General features: G+C 36.4%; 1 protein-coding gene across 3 annotated transcripts in view; it reads left to right on the top strand.

Annotated features, from left to right (window-relative positions):
- Positions 1-22,564, top strand: part of CDK17 (cyclin dependent kinase 17) — a 126,833-nt gene that overhangs the window by 30,124 nt on the left and 74,145 nt on the right. The gene's annotated exons all lie outside the window — the stretch shown is intronic.

Below are 22,564 nucleotides of genomic sequence, written 5' to 3'. Positions count from 1 at the left end.
TTTTTTTTTTTCAAGGCAGTTTTTGGTTTATTTGTGAAACATAGAGGAAAATATTTTCATTTTCCCATTTAGAAAGTACTGTAGACCAAGTATATTGAGGTGATTTCCTAAAGTACTTGCTGTGTTTCTTTATAGAAACTGAGAGGATTATTGAGAGGATATGTTTAAAGCAATAAGAAAACAAGATGGAAAGAAACAACATAAAAAACAAGTATAATATAGCTAGATGATTTAACATATGTGTAATTGGAGTCCCTAAGTGTTATGCTCTGAATGTTTGGTCCCCAAATTTCATGTCAAAATCCTAATGCCCATTGTGATGGTATTAGGATGTGAAGTTTTAGGGAGGTGCTGAGGTCATGAGGGTGGGGCTTTCATGCGTGGGATTAATGCTTATATAAAAGAAATCCTCCAAAGTGAGAGAATACAGCAAGAAGTCTATAGCACAGAAGAGGGTCCTCACATGATCAGTGCTGGCACCTTGATCTCAGACTTTCAGCTTCCAGACCATGAGAAATTTCTGTTGTTTATAAGCTCTCTAATCTATGGTATTTTGTTATAGCAGCAAAGCAGATTAAGACATTGATGAAATGGTTAGGGGAAAGGGGCAAAAGCAATATTTGAAGAAATAATGGCTATTTTTCAGAACTCTTAAGACCACTGATGGAGGAAGTTTGGTGAACCCAAAATAGGATAAATAATGAACTCTTACCTTTGGTATTTTAGAAAACTATTCATAGCATTACTAAGCTAAAAGAAATAATAATTCTATTTATTAAGTAGTTAACAACTTAAAAGTAGGAGTCAGTAGTACTATGTCTGCCTGCTGTTATATTTTCCTCAGCATACTGTTCCAGATCACAGTGCTGAAACCCACATAAAAACAGAAGGAGGAAAAGACATGTTAGTTACAGAGGAATCATAAGAATTTTCAAAGTTTACTTTTCAACTACTATGTAAGTTAAAAGACAGTGGAATAACCCCTTTAAAGTGCTAAAAGAAGTAGACAACCAGTAATTCTATACTCTGAAAATATCCTTAGAAAAATAAAAATGAAATAAATATATTCTTGCATAAACAAAAACTGAGAGAAGTCATTAGCAGCATGCCCACACTTCAGGAAATATTAAGGAAGTCCACCAGGCTACAGGAAAAAATTCTCAAGTAGAAGCATGATTGAATACAGAGTACTGTAATAGCTAAATATGGCAGGCAAGGCTGTTAATTGCTTAAACCAGCAGTTTTAACAATGTTCTCATATTCCATTAGAAATGTTATATTGGAAAACAGTATAACATGTAGAAGTAATTATGTGACCATAGTAGCAAAAAGAGGAAGTAAATAGAATTAAATTACAAGAATCTCATTTATATGGGACATGATAAAAGTACTAGTTTAAGATAGAAAATAAAGATGCATTTTTGTATCTTTACAGTAACCACTGAAAGAATGAATGATGCTAAAAGATAAGCCTATAGAATACATAAAATAGAATAATATTCGATTAATAAAAAATGAAAGAAGAACAAAAGACAGACGAGAACGGGGGTCAAATGGAAAATAAAATAGAAAGATGGAAAAAAAAAAAAGAAAGATGGTAGACTTAAACTCAACTATATCAGTAATTAAATGCAAATGGACTAAATGTTTCCATTATAAGACAGATTATCAGCCTGAATAAAAAAAAGCAAAACCCAACTATATGCTGTTCACAAAGCATAAACAATTTCAGAGTAAAAATATGGGAAACAATGTAGCATGCAAATGTTAGCTAAGAAATGGCATGTGTGACTATACTAATAGATATAGTAGCTTTAGGCAAGAAACATTATTGGAGATAAGGGATAATGTTAAAAGGGTCAATGTATTAGATATAACAGTTCTAATTTGTATATACATAATATAAAGCAAAAATTGAGCTAAAAGGAAAAGAGTCCACAATTATAGTTGTAGATTTATTTATTTATTTATTTATTTATTTATTTATTTATTTATTTATTTATTTATGATAGTCACAGAGAGAGAGAGAGAGAGAGGCAGAGACACAGGCAGAGGGAGAAGGCAGGCTCCATGCACCGGGAGCCCGATGTGGGATTCGTTCCCGGGTCTCCAGGATCACGCCCTGGGCCAAAGGCAGGCGCCAAACCGCAGCGCCACCCAGGGATCCCAGTTGTAGATTTAATAAACCTCTCTGATAGAACAAGTAGACAAAAAAAATCTGTGGGAAATGAACAGTGACCTTTACCTCACACCAACTACAAAGAAGTAATTGAAAATGGTCAATGGTCTTAAATTGTAAGGCTAAAAATATAAAACTTGTAGAATAAAAATACAGAAAAAATATTTGTGATAATGTACCAGAAATTTTAGGATGCAAAGAGAACCAACCATAAAAAACAAGAGAGAACAAAAGGCAAGCCATAGAACAGAGATTTCCAATGCATGTTCGACAAAGGACTTAAACCCAAAGAAGTCTTAAGACAACTCTATTTAAAGTGGACAAAAGATTCGAAGAAGTTATATGAATTATACGTGAGATTAGTCACTAGGAAAATACAAATTAAAATGGCAGATGCATCAGAATGACTAGAATTTAAAAAAGATAATGTGTTTATGATGATGTGGAATAACTAGAACATATACCTTGCTGGTGGAATGTAAAACCTGTACGGCCACTTTGGAAAATGGGCCATTCTTTAGAAAGTTAAGTGGACATCTACCATAATGACCCAGCAAAAAAGATTTGTACAAGAATGTTCATAGGAACTTTAATCACTGTATTCAGAAACTGGAAACAAATGTTCATTAACAGGCTAATGAAGAAAATGTGGTATATCCATATAGTGGAATACTCTTCAGCAACAGCAAGAAACTGGATGCACACAACAACATGGATTAATCTCAGTATCATGCTGAATATAGAAGTCACACATGTAAGAATAAATACTCTTCCATGACTCCGTTTATGTGGAATTTCTAAAAAATTACTATCTTAAGGAGCTGACACAAAGCTGCTAATGGAGCTGCTGGATCACCTTGCAGCACTGTGACTTCTCTTTCATTGTGCAGAGTTTATTATTTTTTAAGTCATGATCTCTTGAATAAGTAGTACTTCATGGGAGCCTAAGATTCTGTGGAACCTCAGTTGAAAAAGTTTGCTGACACCTGAACTAGAGAATCTTCTGATATATTTATTTACAATTATTTCAGAAGTATACTATAAATATTTCTTTTTTGAAAACTTTTGATGTAAGAAAGCAGAATTTATCATAAATACAATTTTAACAGCATTGTTGGAATACAGTTTCTGTGTAAAACTTACCCCTTCAAAATGTATAGTTTGGTGGTTTTTTAAAATATATTTACGTTTATACAGTCATCACCGTAGTCTGATTTCAGAACATTTTCATGGCCACCTCAGAAACTGTATCCATTCTTCTCCATCCTCTCCCATCTCCTTCCTTAGCCTGCAAATGTTGAATAAAATTATTTAGCCCACCAGTTTAAAATGAACAGAAGTGAACTAAGGTTAATATTTATGCTATTGAGTAAGTAAAAAGATAATACTGTAAGGGAAATAAAAATAGAAGTTTAAGAAACCAAAATACTTATATGCACTATAAGAACTGATACAAGAGCAATCGGCAATAAAAAAGTTACTAAAATATATTCTGAGATAATACCTCTTCTCAGTACATTAGATTTTTCTTTTCTTTTTTTTTTTTTTAAGATTCTATATATTAGCATGAGCAGGGTCAGGGAGGGGGAGAAGCAGAAGCAGACTCCCCGCTGAGCAGGGACTCTGACTCAGGGCTCATCCCAGGACCCTGGTATCAGACCTGAGCCGAAGACACTGGGTGCCTCAGTACTTTAGATTATTAATGTGGTAGAGTTCTTTCAGGAATTCATAAAAGTCCATGAAAGAACTCATGCAGTCATAGTTTAACTTACAGCATCTTTTTCCCATTAGTGATTTATGCAATAATGCTGTGTTCTATAATCGATGGCATCTTCAATTTGGTGAAATATATGGTATTTTGAAGTGATGTATGTGTAAGTCATCTATTCCAGAGGAAGATTCAGAACATTTCAGGCAATAAAAATATTAAAATTAATTACTAGGAAAATATTTTGTCCAAAAGAAAAAGCTATTTACATTTTTGAAATAATGAAATAGCATTCATCTAAAATTTTAGCAATTCAGGCCTGTCATTAATTCACATTAATCTTGTGACAATATTTGAATACATGAGAGTTTTAAAGTTTCATATAGATACTAAATTGGAGCCACAAGATTGTTTTCAAACTCTTGAGGTTCTGATTTTTTTTTTTTTTAAAGATTTCATTTATTTATTCATGAGAAACAGAGAAAGAGAGAGAGGCAGAGACACAGGCAGAGGGAGAAGCAGGCTCCATGCAGGGAGCCCGATGTAGGACTCGATCCCGGGGCTCCAGGATCACGCCCTGGGCCGAAGACAGATGCTCAACCTCTGAGCCACCCAGGCATCCCTTGAGGTTCTGATTTTGTTGAGAAGGTCGGTGCATTGCCTAATTTATAGAGTACAGCAAGGGTGGTGGTTCTTTTAAAGTTTGGAGTGTTAAAGTAGGTGCTCTTATTTTAGTGTTGACTATATAATTTCCTCAAAAGTCATGAGAAAAATCAAATTGCTTAATTTAACTAGAGCCTTGTAAATATTTGCAGAATATTGCCTTAAGTATCTAGAGAGAAGAAAATTGTATAGGTGATGCTGGCTTTTAAGGTATTTTTTGTGAGCTTCAGACTCATCCTTCTAAACTTTATTACCTGGCGTAGGAGCTGAGACCCTTCAAACTGTATTTCTCATTTCCCACCTGGTTGTCTATTAAATTCTACCAATAAGAGAGTGGGAAATAGGAAAGCAAGGGGAGGGACAAGCGACTTGCTCCTTTATGTTTACTTCTTCCTATCTTTATCTTCACAGCAACAGAGGACTTCACCCTGGCAAGAGTAGGAGGGGCAAATGACTCCATTTTGCATTTTTCCACACTCATAGAACCTCACCACATCCCTCCTAGATACCATCAGCTAGCCTTTTGTTCCCTTTCAGGGATTTGTGTCCCAGTTTTGGAGGGACCCTCCTTCAAGTTCTTGGTTCTTAGTGTTCTTTAAAGAGTGCTTTATTTTTAGAGATCTGGGCTCCAGTTTTACAGGATTTCTCCAAACCCTTGAGTTTTGTAATTCCAATCACTTCCTTTTGTTTCCCTCAGCTCTGGGTTGGGGGGTGGGTGGGAAGGGGGGTGTCATAGCTGCTTCCTGTCATTACTATCTTTGTGATTATATGATTCCTTTTTTTGCCTTTCCAGTTCTCCAGTTTGTGGTTAACAACTTATACTAAATTCTCTGTAAAAATTACTGATACGATTTCTGTCTTTTGACTGATACCTGACTAATAATAGACTGGTCAAAATAGTAGGCCTTTACAGACCAAAGCCCTGGAGGTCACATTAGGCCATTCTTCATTTAGTAGTTATTGAACCTCTGCAGTGTGCTAGGTCTTTTTTGTTCTCTGTATCCTCTATCAGATGTCTTCCCTTATCTGTGGTCCCAGAGCTGCTTGAGAATATATCATTATTCCACTTCACTGTCGCTCCCTGCTTTCTTTTAATTTCTCACTTTGAGGCCAATAAATATTTTAATTAATAAATATGCTTGTAGATATGGTTGTAAAGGGCAGAAGTCATCACAAAAATTACCTGATAAAGGGAAAGATCTTATTTTGATTATTTTTGGCATATGAAGGTCCTCAGATACTGAGATATTTAAATCAAATGTTAACATGGCATCAAAGGTTATTTAATACTCTTCTAAAAGTCACATACCTAAGGCTTGATTTGGGTTTTCTGGTTTAATTGTTCTAGTTCCGTTGTTTGTGAGATTGACTTATCTCACTACATTTTCACCAACTCTTATACGGCTTTGTTCCAGGGAAGAATCCAGATCCAATCATGATGATATTTCTCAGGTTATCAGGCCTATACCTGTCATGTCTCACTTTTGATTGAGATTTTAAGCTTCTCCTTCCCTTCTACCTTCATTATGCTCATGGAATGAGCCCTGTATTACAGTGTGCTTTACTTATTAGTGCATCATTAATGCTTGATATAGGGCCAACCAGAGGGCTTCCAGGTCTTCTAGTTATTTTGATTGCAATACACTTTGCCTCCAGTATTTAGTGGAGTCATCTTGGCCTACAAATACCCTAGTTCCAGACCCTTAACTCCCATCACGGTACAACATATTGGCACCCACGTCATTCTATTGTTATACTCTTTAGTATAGGCTACCTCCTCCTCAGTTTAAATCAAACAATTTAAATCTATAGTTACAGTTTTTCAGACTGAGAGAGTTGGGGACATCTTTCTATTCCGACTTATTTGTAGGAGAGGATCTGTTGATAAGCTAACTAATTTGAATGTCTTAGTCTACAATACTGAGATTTTAAGGAAAAAAGTATTTCCCTGAAATTTCTTTATACTTGTTGAGGGATGTAGATTTTTTTTTTTTGCTTTATTTTTTTAAAAGATTTTATTTATTCATGAGAGACACGAGATGCAGAGACATATGCAGAGGGAGAAGCAGGCTCCCTGTGGGGATCCTGATTTTGGGACTTGATCCTAAGACACGGGGATCACAACCTGAGCCAAAGATAGATGCTCAACCTCTGAGCCACCCAGGTGCCCTGAGTTTTTGCTTTATCTTTCAGAATTTTGATGGGTATCTGGTCATTTAGCCTTCTATTTACTTTTTGAGTTTTTATGTTGCTAAATCGTTTTGTTCCAGTGTAGTTAACATGTGGTGCTATTGCTTGTTTCAGATGTACTATATAGTGATCCAGCAGTTCCATACACTACTTAGTGCTCATCGAAACAGGTGCCCTCCTAATCCTCTTCACCTGTTTCACTAGTTCTCCCCCCCCCCCCCCCAACCACCACCACCTACCTCCCTTCTGGTAACCATTTGTATGTTCTCTGTAGTTAAGAGTCTGTTTTTTGATTTGTCTCTCTTTTACTTTCCCCTTTGTTTTTTAACTTCCATATGTGAGTGAAATCATGTGGTATTTGTCTTTCCCTTACTGGCTTATTTCACTAAGCATTATACTATCTAGCACCATTCCTTTTTTTTTTTTTTTAAGATTTTATCTATTCACAAGAGACATAGAGGCGCAGAGACACAGGCAGAGAGAGAAGCAGGCTCCATGCAGGGAGCATGATGTGGGATTCGATCCTGGGTCCCCAGGATCACGCCCTGGGCCAAAGGCGGCGCTAAACCGCTGAGCCACCCGGGTTGCCCTCTCTAACACCATTCCTGTTGTTGAGAATGGCAAGATTTCATTCTTCTTTTTTTTTTTTTTTAAAGATTTTATTTATTTATTCATAGAGATGCAGAGAGAGAGAGAGAGAGAGAGAGAGAGGCAGAGACACAGGCAGAGGGAGAAGCAGGCTCCATGCACCAGGAGCCCAACGTGGGACTCCATCCCCGGTCTCCAGGATCGCGCCCTGGGCCAAAGGCAGGCACCAAACTGCTGTGCCACCCAGGGTTCCCCCATTTCATTCTTCTTATTTTTTTTTTAATTTTTATTTATTTATGATAGTCACAGAGAGAGAGAGAGAGAGGCAGAGACATAGGCAGAGGGAGAAGCAGGCTCCATGCACCGGGAGCCCGACGTGGGATTCGATCCCGGATCTCCAGGATCGCGCCCTGGGCCAAAGGCAGGCGCCAAACCGCTGTGCCACCCAGGGATCTCCATTTCATTCTTTTTAAATGGCTGAATAGTATTCCATTGTATGTATCTATATAAATATACATATATCTATCTGCCCATATCTATATATATAGACGTGTATATTTATACATCTATCTTTATATATACCACATCTTTATCCATTCATCTGTCAGGGACACTTGGGCTGCTCCATAGTTTAGCTATTATAAATAGTGCTGCAATAAACGGGGGTGCATATATTCCTCGAATTAGTGTTTTCCTGTGCTTTGGGTAAAAATATCCAGTAGCATGATTACTGTATCATAGGGCAGTTCTTCTCCCTTTTTTTTTTTTTTTTTTTTTTTTTTAATGGGCTCTGTGCTCAGTGTGGAGCTAGTGCAGGGCTTAACTTAGGAACCTGAGATCAAGACCTGAATTGTGATCAAGAGTTCGACACTTAACCAACCAAGTAGGACAGTTCTATTTTTAATTTTTTGAGGAACCTCCACAGTCTTCCACAGTATCTGCACCAGTTTGTATTCCCACCAACAGTGCACAAGGGTTCCTTTTTTCTCCACATCCTCACCAACCCTTGTTATTTCTTGTTTTTGATTTAGCTGTTCTGACAGGTTTGAGGTGATTTCCGTTGTGGTTTTGATTTTCATTTCCCCGATATGTGATGTTGAGCATCTTTTCATGTGTTTTACATTGTGTCTGTTGGCCATCTGTATGTCTTCTTTACAAAAATATCTGTTCATGTCTTCTCATTTTTTTTTGGATTATTGGTTTTTGGGGGTGTTGAGCTGTATCAGTTTTTAATATATTTTGGATACTAGCCCTTTAACAAGTATATCATTTGCATTTATCTTTATCCATTCAACCGCTTAGGTTGTCTTAGTTTTTGTTGGTCATTTCTTTTGCTTTGCAGAGATTTTCTTTTTTTTAAGTAGTCCCAATAGTTTATTTCCCTTGCCTCAGGAGACCTATCCAGAGGGTATTGCTATGACCAATGTCAGAAAAATTACTGCCTGTGCTCTCTTCTAGGATTTTTATGATACCAAGTTTTGCATTTTGAGTGTATTTTTGTGTATGGTGCAAGAAAGTGGTCCAATTTCATTCTTTTTCACATAGGTGTCCAGTTTTCCCAACACCTTTTGAAGAAAGTTTTTCTCCATGCATATTCTTCCCTATTTTGTTGACAATTAATTGACTATATAACTGTAGGTTTATTTCTGGGCTTCCTATTCTGCTCCCTTGAACTATGTGTCTATTTTTGTGCCAGCTCCATACTATTTTGACTACTACAGCTCTGTAATATAACTTGAAGCCTGGAATTGTGATGCTTCTGGTTTTGCTTTTCTTTTTTAATATTGCTTTGGTGATCAGGGTCTTTTGTGATTCCATACAAATTATAGGATTATTTGTTCTAGTTCTGTGAAAAATACTATTGGTATTTTCACAGGGATTGCATTAAATGTGTACATTGCTTTGAGTAGTATAGGCATTTTAACAATATTTGTTCTTTCAAACCATGAGCATGGAATGTCATGTCTTGTCCTATTGTTCTTTTTCTTTTTTTCTTTTTCCTTTCCTTTTCTTTTTCCTTTTCCTTTCCCTTTTCCTTTTTCTTTCTAAAAGATTTTACTTGATAGAGCATGATCTGGGGAGAGGGCAAAGGAAGAGGCAGAAACAGACTCCCCACTGAGCAGGGAGCCCAACACAGGGCTTGATCTAGGATCCCAGGATCATGACCTGGATTGAAGGCAGATGCTTAAATGACTGAGCCCCCCCACATGTCCCTGTGTGATCAGTTTCTTTCATGTGTTTTACACATGTGTTTTATAGTTTTCAGAGTACAAGTCTTTTACCTTTTTGTTTAGATTTATTCCTAGATATTTTAGTATTTGTGGTGCAATTGTAAATAAGATTGCTTTCTTTTTTTTTTTTTTTTAAGATTTTATTTATTCATGAGAGAGAGAGAGAGGCGCAGAAGCAGGCACCAGCCAGGTGCCCCTCCTTTGTCATATTGATGTGATTTGTCACTTTGATTATTCATGAAGATTGAACCATTTGTGCAACCCAGGAATAAATCCCACTTGATCGTGAGGAATGATTTTTGTAATGTAGTGTTGGATCTGGTTTGCTAATATTTTGTTGAGGATTTTTGCATCTGTGTTCATCAGGGATATTGGCCTGTAGTTCTCTTTTGTGGTGGTGTCCTTATTTGGTTTTGGTATCAGGGTAATGCTGGCTTTATAGAATAAATTTGGAAATTTTCCTTCCTTTTCTATTTTTTGGAGTAGTTTAAGAAGACTAAGCATTAACTCTTCTTTAAATGTGTAGTAGAATTTGCCTGTGAAACCATCTGGTCTTGGACTTTTATTTGTTGGGAGTTTTTGGATCACTGATTCAGTTTCTTTGCTGGGAATTGGTCTGTTCAGATTTTGTATTTCTTGTTTCAGTTTTGGTGGCTATTATGTTTCTAGGAATTATCCATCTTCTCTAGGTTGTCCAATTTGTTGGTATACGTGTTGGTAAATTTTTTCAAAACCTTGTATGTTGATTATTTTTTGAATTCTTGAATTTTTTTTAAAAAAGATTTTATTTATTCATGAGAGACACAGAGAGGCAGAGACATAGGCAGAGGGAGAAGCAGGCTCCTCTGCGGGGAACCTGATGTGGGACTTGATCCTAGAACCCCGGGATCACAACCTCAGCAAAGGCAGATGCTCATCCGTTGAGCCTAGAACCAGGCTCCTCTCTTTGTATTCTTGAATTTTTCATACATCATAGTATGTTAACATTTCATTTGATGTTTCCACATTGTGAAATTGTGAAAATTGTTCACATATATTTTTACTCTCCTCTTGGGAATATGGTAGATATTCCTGCTAAATTAAAATTAGGCATGGCCAAGGGACATGATTTAGCCAATTAAGTGTGAGTCAAGTAGTGTGTGATACTCCTAAATGGAGGCTGTAGGAGTCCGCATATACTTTGCCACACTGTCTCCTTCCTGTGGTGGCTGCTACTTTAGCCTAGGTCCCTGAAGACTTGGAGGAGTGCTCTCAATGAGCAGATAGCATAAAAGAATAAAATCTTAGTTATTTTAAGCCACCAAGATTTGTTGGTATTTGTTATTGTAGCATAACGTAGTTGAGCCTGACTTAGATAATTGGTGTTAATCAACATAACTTTTTTGTAGCAACATTTGTTGAGCAAATACATGTCATATAAAAACTGTTCTCCAGTATATATATATATCTTTTGAAGTTCAGTGTAAGTGGTTGTAATATCAGTAGAAGTAGCAAAGAGAATCTACTGGGATGATTTAGTTAGGTGCCTTATTTTTATCTGTGGGCACAAGCTTAGTGACAGGTATTAGATAATGTTGGTAGGCCAGGAAAAGAAGGGAAGCCCAGAATGGAATGGTACATCTTTCAGAAGTGACCAGATTTTATACCTGATAACATGAAATATAGGCCATTTGTATCTGAAAATAAAAGAAAGAAATCCATCTGAGCATAGTCTGTTTTGGAAGCTCATCTGTTAAGTGAGTTAAGTGACTTAGTCCTGAGATTACACAGCTACTTAGTGGCAGGATTGGGGGGAAAAATCAACCATTTTGACTATGTCCTTTTTATTATTAAAACATTTCATTTATTCTCTTAAGATTTTTAACCCACTCAGTCTTTAATTATGCCTTTCCTTTCATTACTGATTTTTCCCTCTAAACTTAATTAGCATTTTCCCACCAACTTGCACAGAATTGTCATAATCACAATTCTTGGCTCATGACACATTATTATTACTGGTTTGTGCATAACCTTACACAGAATGTATTTAAACTTCAGTAAAGTAATATCTGTGAATCCAGTTTCTCAAACATGCCAATAACTTAGATCCTCCTGTGTGTTTTCCTTGCCTCTCCCTAAATGGTAACTATCATTCTGAACTTTGTATTTCAGTCTTTTACATTTTATAAAAGTTTTATTATAAATACATTTACCTAAACAATGTTTTTTTTTCTTGGTTTTATTTTTTAAAAAAGAATATGCTAAAACATGTTCTTCTGGATTTGCTTTTTTGATTAGATATCGTGTTAATAATATTCATTCTTGTTGCATGTGGTTGTAGTTTACTCATTTTTATCACTGTATATAGTATTCCATTCTGCAAACTTATTATAATTGATCCTTACTATAGACAGTTCCATACTATAGACATTTGGGTTGTTACCAGTATTATGCTATTACAGACATGTTGTTATGAGCATATTTCTACTCATATTTCTGGGTAAATGTGTTAAAAATTTCTCTCAGATGTGTACCCAGAATAAAAATTGCAGGCTCAAAGAGTATACAGTATTTAACTTCACAAAATGGTACCTAATTAATTTCCACCATTGTTATACTATGCATTATTTTTTTTTCTTGACCAGCATTGCTAGAGGTTTACTTATTTTATCTTTTGAAAAAACTAGGGAAGCTATTTTATGAGCCTTGTTGTAATGATTTAAAAAATAAATCATTATGATTTAAGCTAAGATTTAGCAGTGGAGATAGAAGGGAATGGGATATGAAAGAAATAGAGTCTGGGGATGCCTGGGTAGCTTAGGGGTTGAGTGTCTACTTTTGGCTCCGGTCGTGATCCTGGGGTCCTGGGATCAAGTTCTGCATCGAGCACCTGGTGCAGAGCCTGTTTCTCTCTCTGCCTATGTCTCTGCCTCTCTGTGTGTCTCATGAATAAATAAATAAAATCTTTTAAAAAAAAAGAGAAAGAAATACAGTCTGACTTGATGCAATTTAATATGACATTTAAGGGAATGGAAATTGTAAAGAATGATCTTTGAGTTTCTGGCATATATATAAATCAGGAGTGTAAAAATGTAGGTTACTTTGTCTGATCTTGTAATTGAAAAGTGCCTAGATCAGTTTTGTTTCATTAGTTTCAGTGCCATTATTTTCTGTTATTAAAAAAAAAAAAAAAGCTTTTAGGAGTACTGTTTTTTCTTTAATGCTTAGAGAACATTTCATATAAACTACTTTACATTCCTCAAGAAGAACTTTGAAACTATTGTCCTAATATTATCACTAGTTGACTCTTTGCCAAATACTCTAGACAGAAGATAGGTCAGGTACAACACAAAGCTGTAAACTCTCAGTGCTCCCTGTATTGTTTAAAAGTATTAGTTCTCAAGGAACTAAGTAAAGTAATTTGAAGCCCAGAATAATCAGTAGTTGACTTTCTTTCTGTAGTTCTCCTTTGAGAAATATAGTACTTATATGCAAACCCATGATTAGGAGCTCTCATCACTTAACTGAGATAGCGAATGATAATTTGAATTGCATTCTTTGGGTTTTTTTTGTTTGTTTTAAAGATTTTATTTATTCATGAGAGAGAGGCAGAGACAAAGGCGGGGAGCCTGATAGGGGACTGGATTCCAGGACCTCGGGATCATGACCTGAGCGAAAGGCAGATGCTCAACCACTGAGCCACCTAGGTGCCCCTGCCTTCTTTATTTTTGAATTAGAGTGGAGGAGTTTAAATTTTCTTTTACAGTAGTAGTTTCATTAGCTATCAGAGATGATGATTGATTTTCTTTTTTTTTTTTTTTTTTTTTTTTTTTTTTTTTTTTTTTTTGATGATTGATTTTCAAGGGTGCAGGGGATAATTGGAAGGACAGGTTTTTTTTGTTTTTTTTTTTAAGATTTTATTTATTCATGAGAGACACACAGAGAGAAAGAGAGAGAGAGAGACAGGCAGAGAGAGGAGCAGGCTCCTCACAGGGAGCCCGATGTCGACTCGATCCCAGACTCTGGGATCACGCCCTGCGCTGAAGGCAGACGTTCCACCACTGAGCCATCCAGGCGTCCCAGAACAGGTGTTTTAAAAACAGTTTGTAGGGATGCCTGGGTGGCTCAGCGGTTGAGTGGCTGCCTGTGGCTCAGGTGTCCCGGAATCCCCGGGATTGAGTCCTGCCTTAGGCTCCCCTTCAGGAGCCTGATTCTCCATCTGCCTATGTCTGTCTCTCTCAGTGTCTCTCACAAATGAATAAATAACATCTTAAAAAAAAATAAAAATCAGTTTGTAGGGGCACCTGGCTGCCTCAGTTGGTAGAGCCATTGTCTCTTGATCTCTCGGTCATGAATTCAAGCCCCACATTGGGCATGGTGCCTACTTAAGAAAATTAAAATTACCAAAAAGAGGAAACATTTGAAAAAAAAAAAAAAAAAAAAGAGGAAACATTTGTATCTTTCAAGGAACTTCTGGTTTTATAATTTAATTTAAAGTTTTTTTGTTTAATCATAGAGAATTTGGTAAAATTAATTTAGCTGGAATAAATAAAAGACTTTATATTTATGAATTTATGAAAGACTAGATAAAAATTAATGAAGTCTTATATTTTTCAAATCTTTACTGCTTTTTCGGTGGGCCTTTTCCTTTTTGTATATAACCATTTGTGTATCAAAATGAGGCACTACCTCAAATGATTACAATTGCTCTTTTGGTTCTGCTGTGAGTAAGACCATTATTATCAAAAACATCATATGACTTTTCTAATAGATGACTTTCTGAATTCACTGAAGCTGAACAGCTGTTTCAAACAAATGCCCTTTCTGTGGGCATTTATCATCTGCAGATCAATTTATTATTATTTGTGATGAAAATATTTACATTTTGAGTCATTTTTAAAATCAGATTTTAATCATTATTTTGAATTTCAATGTATTGCCCAGCAATGTAAGTGAAAATATGTGTTTAAACATTTTTAAAAAAATATTTTATTTGTTAGGGTGCATGTGTAAGTACAAGAGAGGGGAGGGGCAGAGGGTGAGGAAGAAGCAAACTCCCTGCTGAGTGGGGAGCCCTACGCAGGGCTCAATCCCAGGATGCCTGGCAGACAGTTAATTGACTGAGCAACTCAGGTGCTCCAGCAAAAATACATTTAAAGAAATTAACTAAAATAACTTCTAGTGAAAAGCCAGGATTTGGGGATTAGCCCAGTGAATGTATTGAGATGCATTAATAAGCCTGTTAGAAGTTTCTTGGTGACTGTTGTAGGTTTTGCCTAAGATGTTAATGAATCCAAGGGATAATGAATGAAGATGAATAGGGGGATACCATTTCATGTTCGAGTGTAGTGAACTAAATGTCTTGATCTTTTCAGCCAATTAAATTTTATAGAAGTTGTCAAACTGGTGAAGCAGTTTGCATGAAAAGTACATTTTGAGTATTTTGTTCAATGAATTGTTTAGCTTTTGTAACAATTTTAATATTTAGTTTATTAACATAGCCCACAGTTACCCTCATTTGTGATACTACAACTTTATTGTTCTGAAAATGATGTAATGCCTCTCTAGAACTAAGTTTCTTGTGGGCAGATTTCTTGTTTTATTTATCTTTTTGCCTTCAGTGCCTCATACTGTGTGAGACATGATAGGGCCTCTGTGTGAATGTTTGTTGAATGAATAAATAAAACTTTTTAACATAAAAGGGAAAACCTAAGCAGAGCCATCAGAATGGGACGGTGATCTAAAACTTTACCAGTTAATAGATGGACTTAAATTTTTTTTAACATTTTATTTATTTATTTGACAGAGAGAGAGAGAGCACATAGCAGGGAGAGTGTGAGAGAGAAGCAGGCTCCTGGCTGAGCAAGGAGCTCAATGCGGGGCTTGATCCCAGGACCCTGGGATCACAACCCAAGGCAAAGGCACATGCTCAACCATCTGAGCCAGCCAGGCACCCAGTAGATCGACTTTAAATAGAGAGAAAGATCTTAGGTTATACTAATGTTTATTATTTGCTTTTGTTCTTTTGCTTGAGAGGTTTGTTGCCTATTGAGTGCCAGGTTTTGTACTAAATGCTGGGTTTTGTACTAAGTACAATAATGAACAAAACATTAAGTCCTTGCTCTTGAGATTAAATTCTAGTGGAGGGAATAAGCAATAAAACTGGTATTTAGAATGTCAAGTCAGAAAGGCTATAGAGGAAATTAAAACAAGAGGGATAGAGTAACCTGGGTATGGAGTTGTCTCTTATATATAGGGTGACCAGGGAAGTGCTATTTGAGTACACCCAGAAAGATGTGAGAAGATCTGGGAGAAGTGCATGCCAAGCCAAGAAGAGCAAGTACAAAGGCAGTATCAGCAGAGACTGCTGTGCTGCTAGAATAGAGTAGATGGGAACAGAATAGTTGCAGATGAGATTTAAAAAGGAGAATGGCAGACAGGTCATATAGGGTCTTGTAAGCCATTTAAGGGCTTTGGGGTTAATTACTGAGTTAAAGTGCCAGTAGTTGGAGGATTTTGAAGAAGAGAGATGATGTTATTTATGATTTAGTGTTTGCTCTGGCTGCTGCATAGAAAATGCACAATGGTCATTGGGCAGAACAGGGAAGGTGGTGGAGTGAGAGCAGGAAGGCTGGTTAGGATGCTCTAAAAATTCTAGGTAAAGAGATGATCAGGGTTGGGTTAATATTTTAACAGTTTAGATGATAAGAAGTGATTGGACTCTGGATATATTTTGAAGGCAGAGCCTACAGGTTTGGTTGATGCATGATTGTGGGATATGAAGACAACCAGAAGAGGTGATAGGCTAATAAGAGGAGCAGGGTTTAGAGGAAGTAGAAATACATGTGTTATTTTCTCCTTGATATCTGTCCCTGATGCTAGATTTTAATTCTCTAGTTGGAATATGAAAGAATTGCTTCCTAACTCTGGAAATTTTGTACTATGGAAAGAAAACTGATTTGGGATTCTAAAATGGCATTTTAAAACCTGATGCTCTTACTTTCAGAGAGTTGGCCAGATCATTTTTTGAGCCTCTTCAAGCTTTGTTTCCTGAACCAGAAAAATGAATTGGTTGACCCTGATGGTCTCTAACATCCTTTCATTTGTCACAGTTTGTGTCCATTTCATTCTTTTTGGAAGTGCTTTAATGACTTACCCTTTATCCACTTATTAATTATAGGTGTTCCTCACATTTCTGACCTTCTCTCTTATCACCCATATTCTGCCTGGCTTTAATCAGTTTTATAAATGTAACTCTCAGATCTGCCCTTTAAACTTTTTGTTTTTAAGTTCTAGATTCATTTACATTTGCTCCAATAGGTTCAGTCCTGAATTCATTTTCTCTCCCCTAAACTTGCTCTTCTTCCTGAGCTCAGCAGTTGGTAATTTTGATTATATGATTTCTATTATTAATAGCCAATTATTAACTTATTTAATTACTAATATTCAGTTCGCTAAGATAAGTTAATTGGAATTAAGTTTGGGAAACTAAGTTGGCAGATCTCCCAATGTGATCCATGATCCTGAAACCCTTTCAGAGAGCCTGCAAGATCAAAACTAATTTTTGTAATACTAAAACATTATTTCATTATTTGACTTTTTTTTTTTTTTTTAAGATTTTACTTATTTATTTCATGAGAGACACAGAGAGAGGGAGAGGCAGAGATCAATGTGGGACTCGATTCCAGGACTCCAGTACCACGCCCTGTGCTGAAGGGTGGCACCAAACCGCTGAGCCATCCAGGGATCCCCATTATTTGACTTTTTAAAACTGTGGACATTTGCTCTCATGGTACATATGCAGTAGTGTATACAACTACTGGCTCCTTATTTTAGATCATAGCAGCAGCATTCTTCCCCTTATATGCATTTGCAGGGAAGGACACAGTTTTACTTACTTTACTTGCTTACTTTACGAAGCAGTAAAATATATTAATTTTCTTAAATCTTATTCTTAGATACATGTCTTAATATTCTGTGTGATGAAAACTGTAGTATAAAACATTTCTGCTGGGCAGCCCCGGTGGCACAGCGGTTTAGTGCTGCCTGCAGCCTGGGGTGTGATCCTGGAGACCCGGGATCTAGTCCCATGTCGGGCTCCCTGTGTGGAGCCTGCTTCTCCCTCTGCCTGTGTCTCTGCCTCTCTCTGTGTGTCTCTATGAATAAATAAACAAATAAAAATCTTAAAAAAAAAATTTCTGCTGTATGGTACAGTCATTTAGAGTGATGACATATAGTTACGTTTATTTACATAAATAGATCTCCATGACCTTGTTGAAGGAGGAAGGCTGAAATATAATATTAATAGAAAAATAGCCTAATTTGGATCTGGACTCTGTTACTGCTTTAGTTTTACTTAGTTCACCACTGGTATCATATGTTTTGAGTGCAGAATCAAGACTTTCCCTTCATTATGTCTTAGGATCTGAGCACTTGTGAGACTCAAGAAATTTCTTCATGCTTTATAGCCCAGCCAACAGTTCATAAAACTGTAAGAGATCTCTCTGTTCAGCACAGCTGCTAGGATTTTGAGCAGCTGAGACCTTTTCTTTTCTCTTTAGCTGCACCCCTGGCTTTTCTCTCTTCTGGAGAAAGTATTTGCCTAAGACCCACAAGGCATCCTGTAGTGGGTGTGACCTTGCACTGGGGGCAGGCCTTGGGGACACTGTTCTCTGCCTTGCAGCCCTGTTCCCAGCATTTTACAGCCCAGCCTCCCATTCCCCTCATGCAGCTTCTGTACTTGGAAAGCATCCTTTTTTTTCTTTTTAATTTAAATTCAATTCAGGTTTTCTCCCATTCTCCATGTTGTTTTTTTTACTTTCTTGATGCTATCCCTAGATGCACAGAAGTTTTTAATTCTAATGAAGTCTAATTTGTCTATTTTTATTTATTTTTGGTTCCCTGTGCTTTTGGTGTCATATTTAAAGAAATGATTGCTAAATCCAACATCATGAATATTTCCCCCATGCTTTCTTAGAAGAGTTTTAGAGTTTTAGCTTTTAGATTTAGGTCTTTGATCCATGAACACATGCACATGCCTGGGAAGGGGGTACCGGGGAGAAAGAGAGAGAATCTCCAGCAGACTCCCTGCTGAGCTTGGAAACCTGCCTCAGGGCTCCAGCTCATCACCCTTGTTAGATCATGACCTAAGTTGAAACCAAGACTCTGATACTTAATGGACCAAGCCACCCAGGCACCCCCTTCCCAGCATAATTTTTGAAAACATTATCCTTTGTCCACTGAATGGTTTTGGCAACCATGTTAAAACTCAGTTGATCTTAGAGATGAAGGTTTATTTCTGGGCTCAGTTCTTTCATTGATATTTATGACTGTCCTTGTGCCTGTACCATGTTTTGATTATTGGGTTTTGTAGTAAGTTTTGAAAGTAAGAAATGTGAATCCTTCAACTTTGTTATTTTACTTCAAGATTGTTTTGGCTAGATTCATTGGAATTTTATATAAACTTTAGGATGTGTTTTTCTTTTCTTTTTTTAAAAAAGATTTTATTTGAGATAGAGTGAGACAGAATGGGGAGAGAGAGTGTGCACAGGTGGGGACAAAGAGTTGAAGAATAGGGAGCAGCAGTCTCTCCACTGAGCAGGGAGCCCGACTTGGGGCTTGATCTCAGGACCCTGAGATCATGAACTGAGCTGAAGGCAGATATTGAACCGACTGAGCCATCCAGGCCCCTCATGTGTTTTTTTATTTCTGTAAAAAACACCATTGGAATTTTAATAGGGATTGCATTGAATCTGTAGGTCATTTTGGGTAATATTGTCATCTTACTATTAAATTTTCCAAAACATGAATATAGGATATCTTTGCATTTATTTAGATCTTCTTTGATAAAAAGATATTTTGTAGTGAAATTTTCAGTGTACAAGTCTTGTACTTACTTGTTTAAACTTATTCCTAAGTATTTCATTGTTTTTTTAATGCCATGTAAATGTCCTTTTCATGTTCATTGTAAATATATAGAAATACAATTGATTTTTGTGTGTTTATTTTGCATCCAATTTTGCCAAATGCATTAGTAGCTCACACAGGTTTTTTTAAATATGTGGATTCTAAAGGGTTTGCCACATATAATAAGATCCTGTCATCTGTGAATAGAAATAGTTTTATGTCTCCCTTTTCAAGGGTTTGCCACATATAAGATCCTGTCATCTGTGAATAGAAATAGTTTTATGTCTCCCTTTTCAATTATGCTATTTATTTTTATTTCTTGCTTAATTACTGCGGTTAGAACTTTCAGTAGTATGTTGAATAGGAATGGTGAAAGTGGGCATCCTTGTCTTGTTCCTGATTTTAGGAGAAGTTTCCAGTGTTTTACCATTGAATATATTAGCTGTGGGTTTTTCTTTTTTTTTTTTTTCTTTTTTAAATTTTTTTTATTTATGATAGTCACAGAGAGAGAGAGAGAGAGAGGCAGAGACATAGGCAGAGGGAGAAGCACGCTCCATGCACCGGGAGCCCGATGTGGGATTCGATCCCGGGTCTCCAGGATCGTGCCCTGGGCCAAAGGCAGGCGCTAAACCACTGCGCCACCCAGGGATCCCCTTCATATATGATTTTAATCATGATGAGGCAGTTCCCTTATATTCCTACTTCATTGAGTGTTTTATCATTAAAAGGTATTGAATTTTACTAAATGCTTTTTCTGCATTAGGACATGTTCATGTGGTTTTTGCCCTTCATTCTGTTAATGTGGTGTTACTAATTTGATTATTTTCTCATATCAAACCTCCCTTGCTTTCTGGGGATAAATCCCACTTGGTTATAAGTGTGATCCTTTCAGTATGTTGTTGAGTTTGATTTCTTAGCATTTTGTTAGGGATTTTTACTCTGCAATTGATAAAGGATACTAGTATTTTTAGTATTTAGTATTACTATATTAGTTTTTTTGTTTTAATATTTTATTAGTAGTAGCCTGTAGTTTTTGGTAGTGTCTTTGTCTGGCTTTGGTATCAGTAATGCTGGCCTCATGGAATAAATTTGGAAGTGATCCCTTCTTTTTAGTTGTATTTTAAAGATTTTATTTATTTGAGAGAAAGAGCATAAGCAGGAAGAGGGGCAGAGTGAGAGGGAGAAGTGACTTCCTGCTAACAGGGACCCTGATGCAGGATTCCATCCAGGACCGTAAGATCATGACCTGAGCTGAAGGCAGATGCTTAACTGATCCACCTAGGTATCCCTCTCAGTTTTTTTTAGAATAGTTTAAGAAGGATTCTTATTAATTCTTCTTTCGATATTTGGTAAAATTCAGGCACCTGGGTGGCTCAGTGGGTTAAGCATCTGCCTTCAGCTCAGGTAATGATCTGGGGGTCCTGGGATCGAGCCTTGAGTTGTGCTCCCTCCTTCTGCATATGTCCTCTTTCTCTCTCTCTCTTTCTCAAATGAATAAATAAATAAAATCTCTAAAAAAAATGCTTGGTAGAATTCACAAGTAGAATTCACAAGTAGAATTCACAAGTAAAGCCATCTGGTCCTGGGCTTTTCTTTGTTACAAGTGCTTTGATTACTGATTCAAACTGCTTACTTGTTGAGGGTCTGTTTAGATTGTCTATATCTTTTTGAGTCAGTTTTGGTAGTTTGTGTGTTTCCAGGATTTGTCCATTTCATTAATTATCCAATTTGTTGGTGTGTAGTTGTTCATATTAATCTCTTATAACACTTTTTATTTCTCCATAATTGATAGGTTGTCCTAATTTTCATTTCTGATTTTAGTAATTTAAGTCCTTTCTTTTTTTTCCTTAGTCAACCTAGCTTAAAAGTTTGTTGACTTTGTTATTTTCCCCAAAGACCAACATTGGGTTTTGTTGACTTAGCATTGTTTTTCTAATCTGTTTTATTTACAATATAATCTTTATTATATCTTTCTGCTAGCTTTGGGTTTCATTTGCTGTTCTTCTAGCTTTGTAAAGCATACAGTTAGGTTGTTGACTTGAGATCTTTTTTTAATTGAGATCTGTAAATTTCTTCTCAGCATTGTTTTTTCCTGTATCCCATAAGTTTTGATGTGTTTTTGTTTTCATTTGTTTCAAGGTATTTGTAATATCGCTTATGATTTCTTCTTTGATCTGTTGGTTGAATATGGTCGTTTAATTACCAAATATGTGTAAATTTTCCAGTTCTTTCTTTTCTTTTTTTAATTTAATTTCATTTGAGACAGAGGAGAGAGAGAGAGCAGGGGGAGGGGCAGAGGGAGAGGAAGAGAGAGAATTCCAAGCAGACTTAACAGTTGAGCATGGAGCCCAACATGGGGCTCTATTCCATGACTCTGAGATTGTGACCGGAGCTGAAACTAAGAGTCAGATGTTCAACTGAGTCACCCAGGCACCTCTCCAGTTTTTTTTTTCCTGTTACTGATTTCTTATTTCATTTTATTGTAATTGTAAAACATACTTTGCATGATTTGGATCTTTTTAAATTTATTAAGACTTGTGGTCTTACTAATATCTATTATGGAGAATATTCTGTTTGTACTTGAGAAAAAAGCGTATTCTGTTGTTAGGTGGAACATTCTATATCTGTCAGGTCTAGTACACTAGGTAGCTTTCTTGTTCAGATCTTTTATTTCTTTATTGACCTTTTTCTCATTCTTATATCTAGTGTTGAAAATGGGGTATTGAAATTTCCAATTATTATTATTGTAGAACCATCTATTTTTTCAGTTGTTACTTTTAATATATTTTCAGGTTTTGTTAAGTATGTATGTGCTTATAATTTTTTTTTTATTTTTTAAAAATTTATTTATGATAGTCACACAGAGAGAGAGAGAGAGAGAGAGGCAGAGACACAGGCAGAGAGAGAAGCAGGCTCCATGCACTGGGAGCCCGACGTGGGACTCGATCCCGGGTCTCCAGGATTGTGCCCTGGGCCAAAGGCAGGTGCTAAACCGCTGTGCCATCCAGGGATCCCTGTGCTTATAATTGTTATGTATTAATCTCTTATTAATCTATAGTAACCTTTTTTGTCTCCAGTAACCTTTTTTTACTATTTTAGTCTATTTTGTTTGATAAAAAT

This window comes from Canis lupus, chromosome 15 (genome assembly GCF_003254725.2).
Source record: "Canis lupus dingo isolate Sandy chromosome 15, ASM325472v2, whole genome shotgun sequence".
Taxonomy (NCBI): domain Eukaryota; kingdom Metazoa; phylum Chordata; class Mammalia; order Carnivora; family Canidae; genus Canis; species Canis lupus.
The sequence above is the reverse complement of the archived record's forward strand: the minus strand, read 5'-3'. Positions and strand labels throughout refer to the sequence as shown.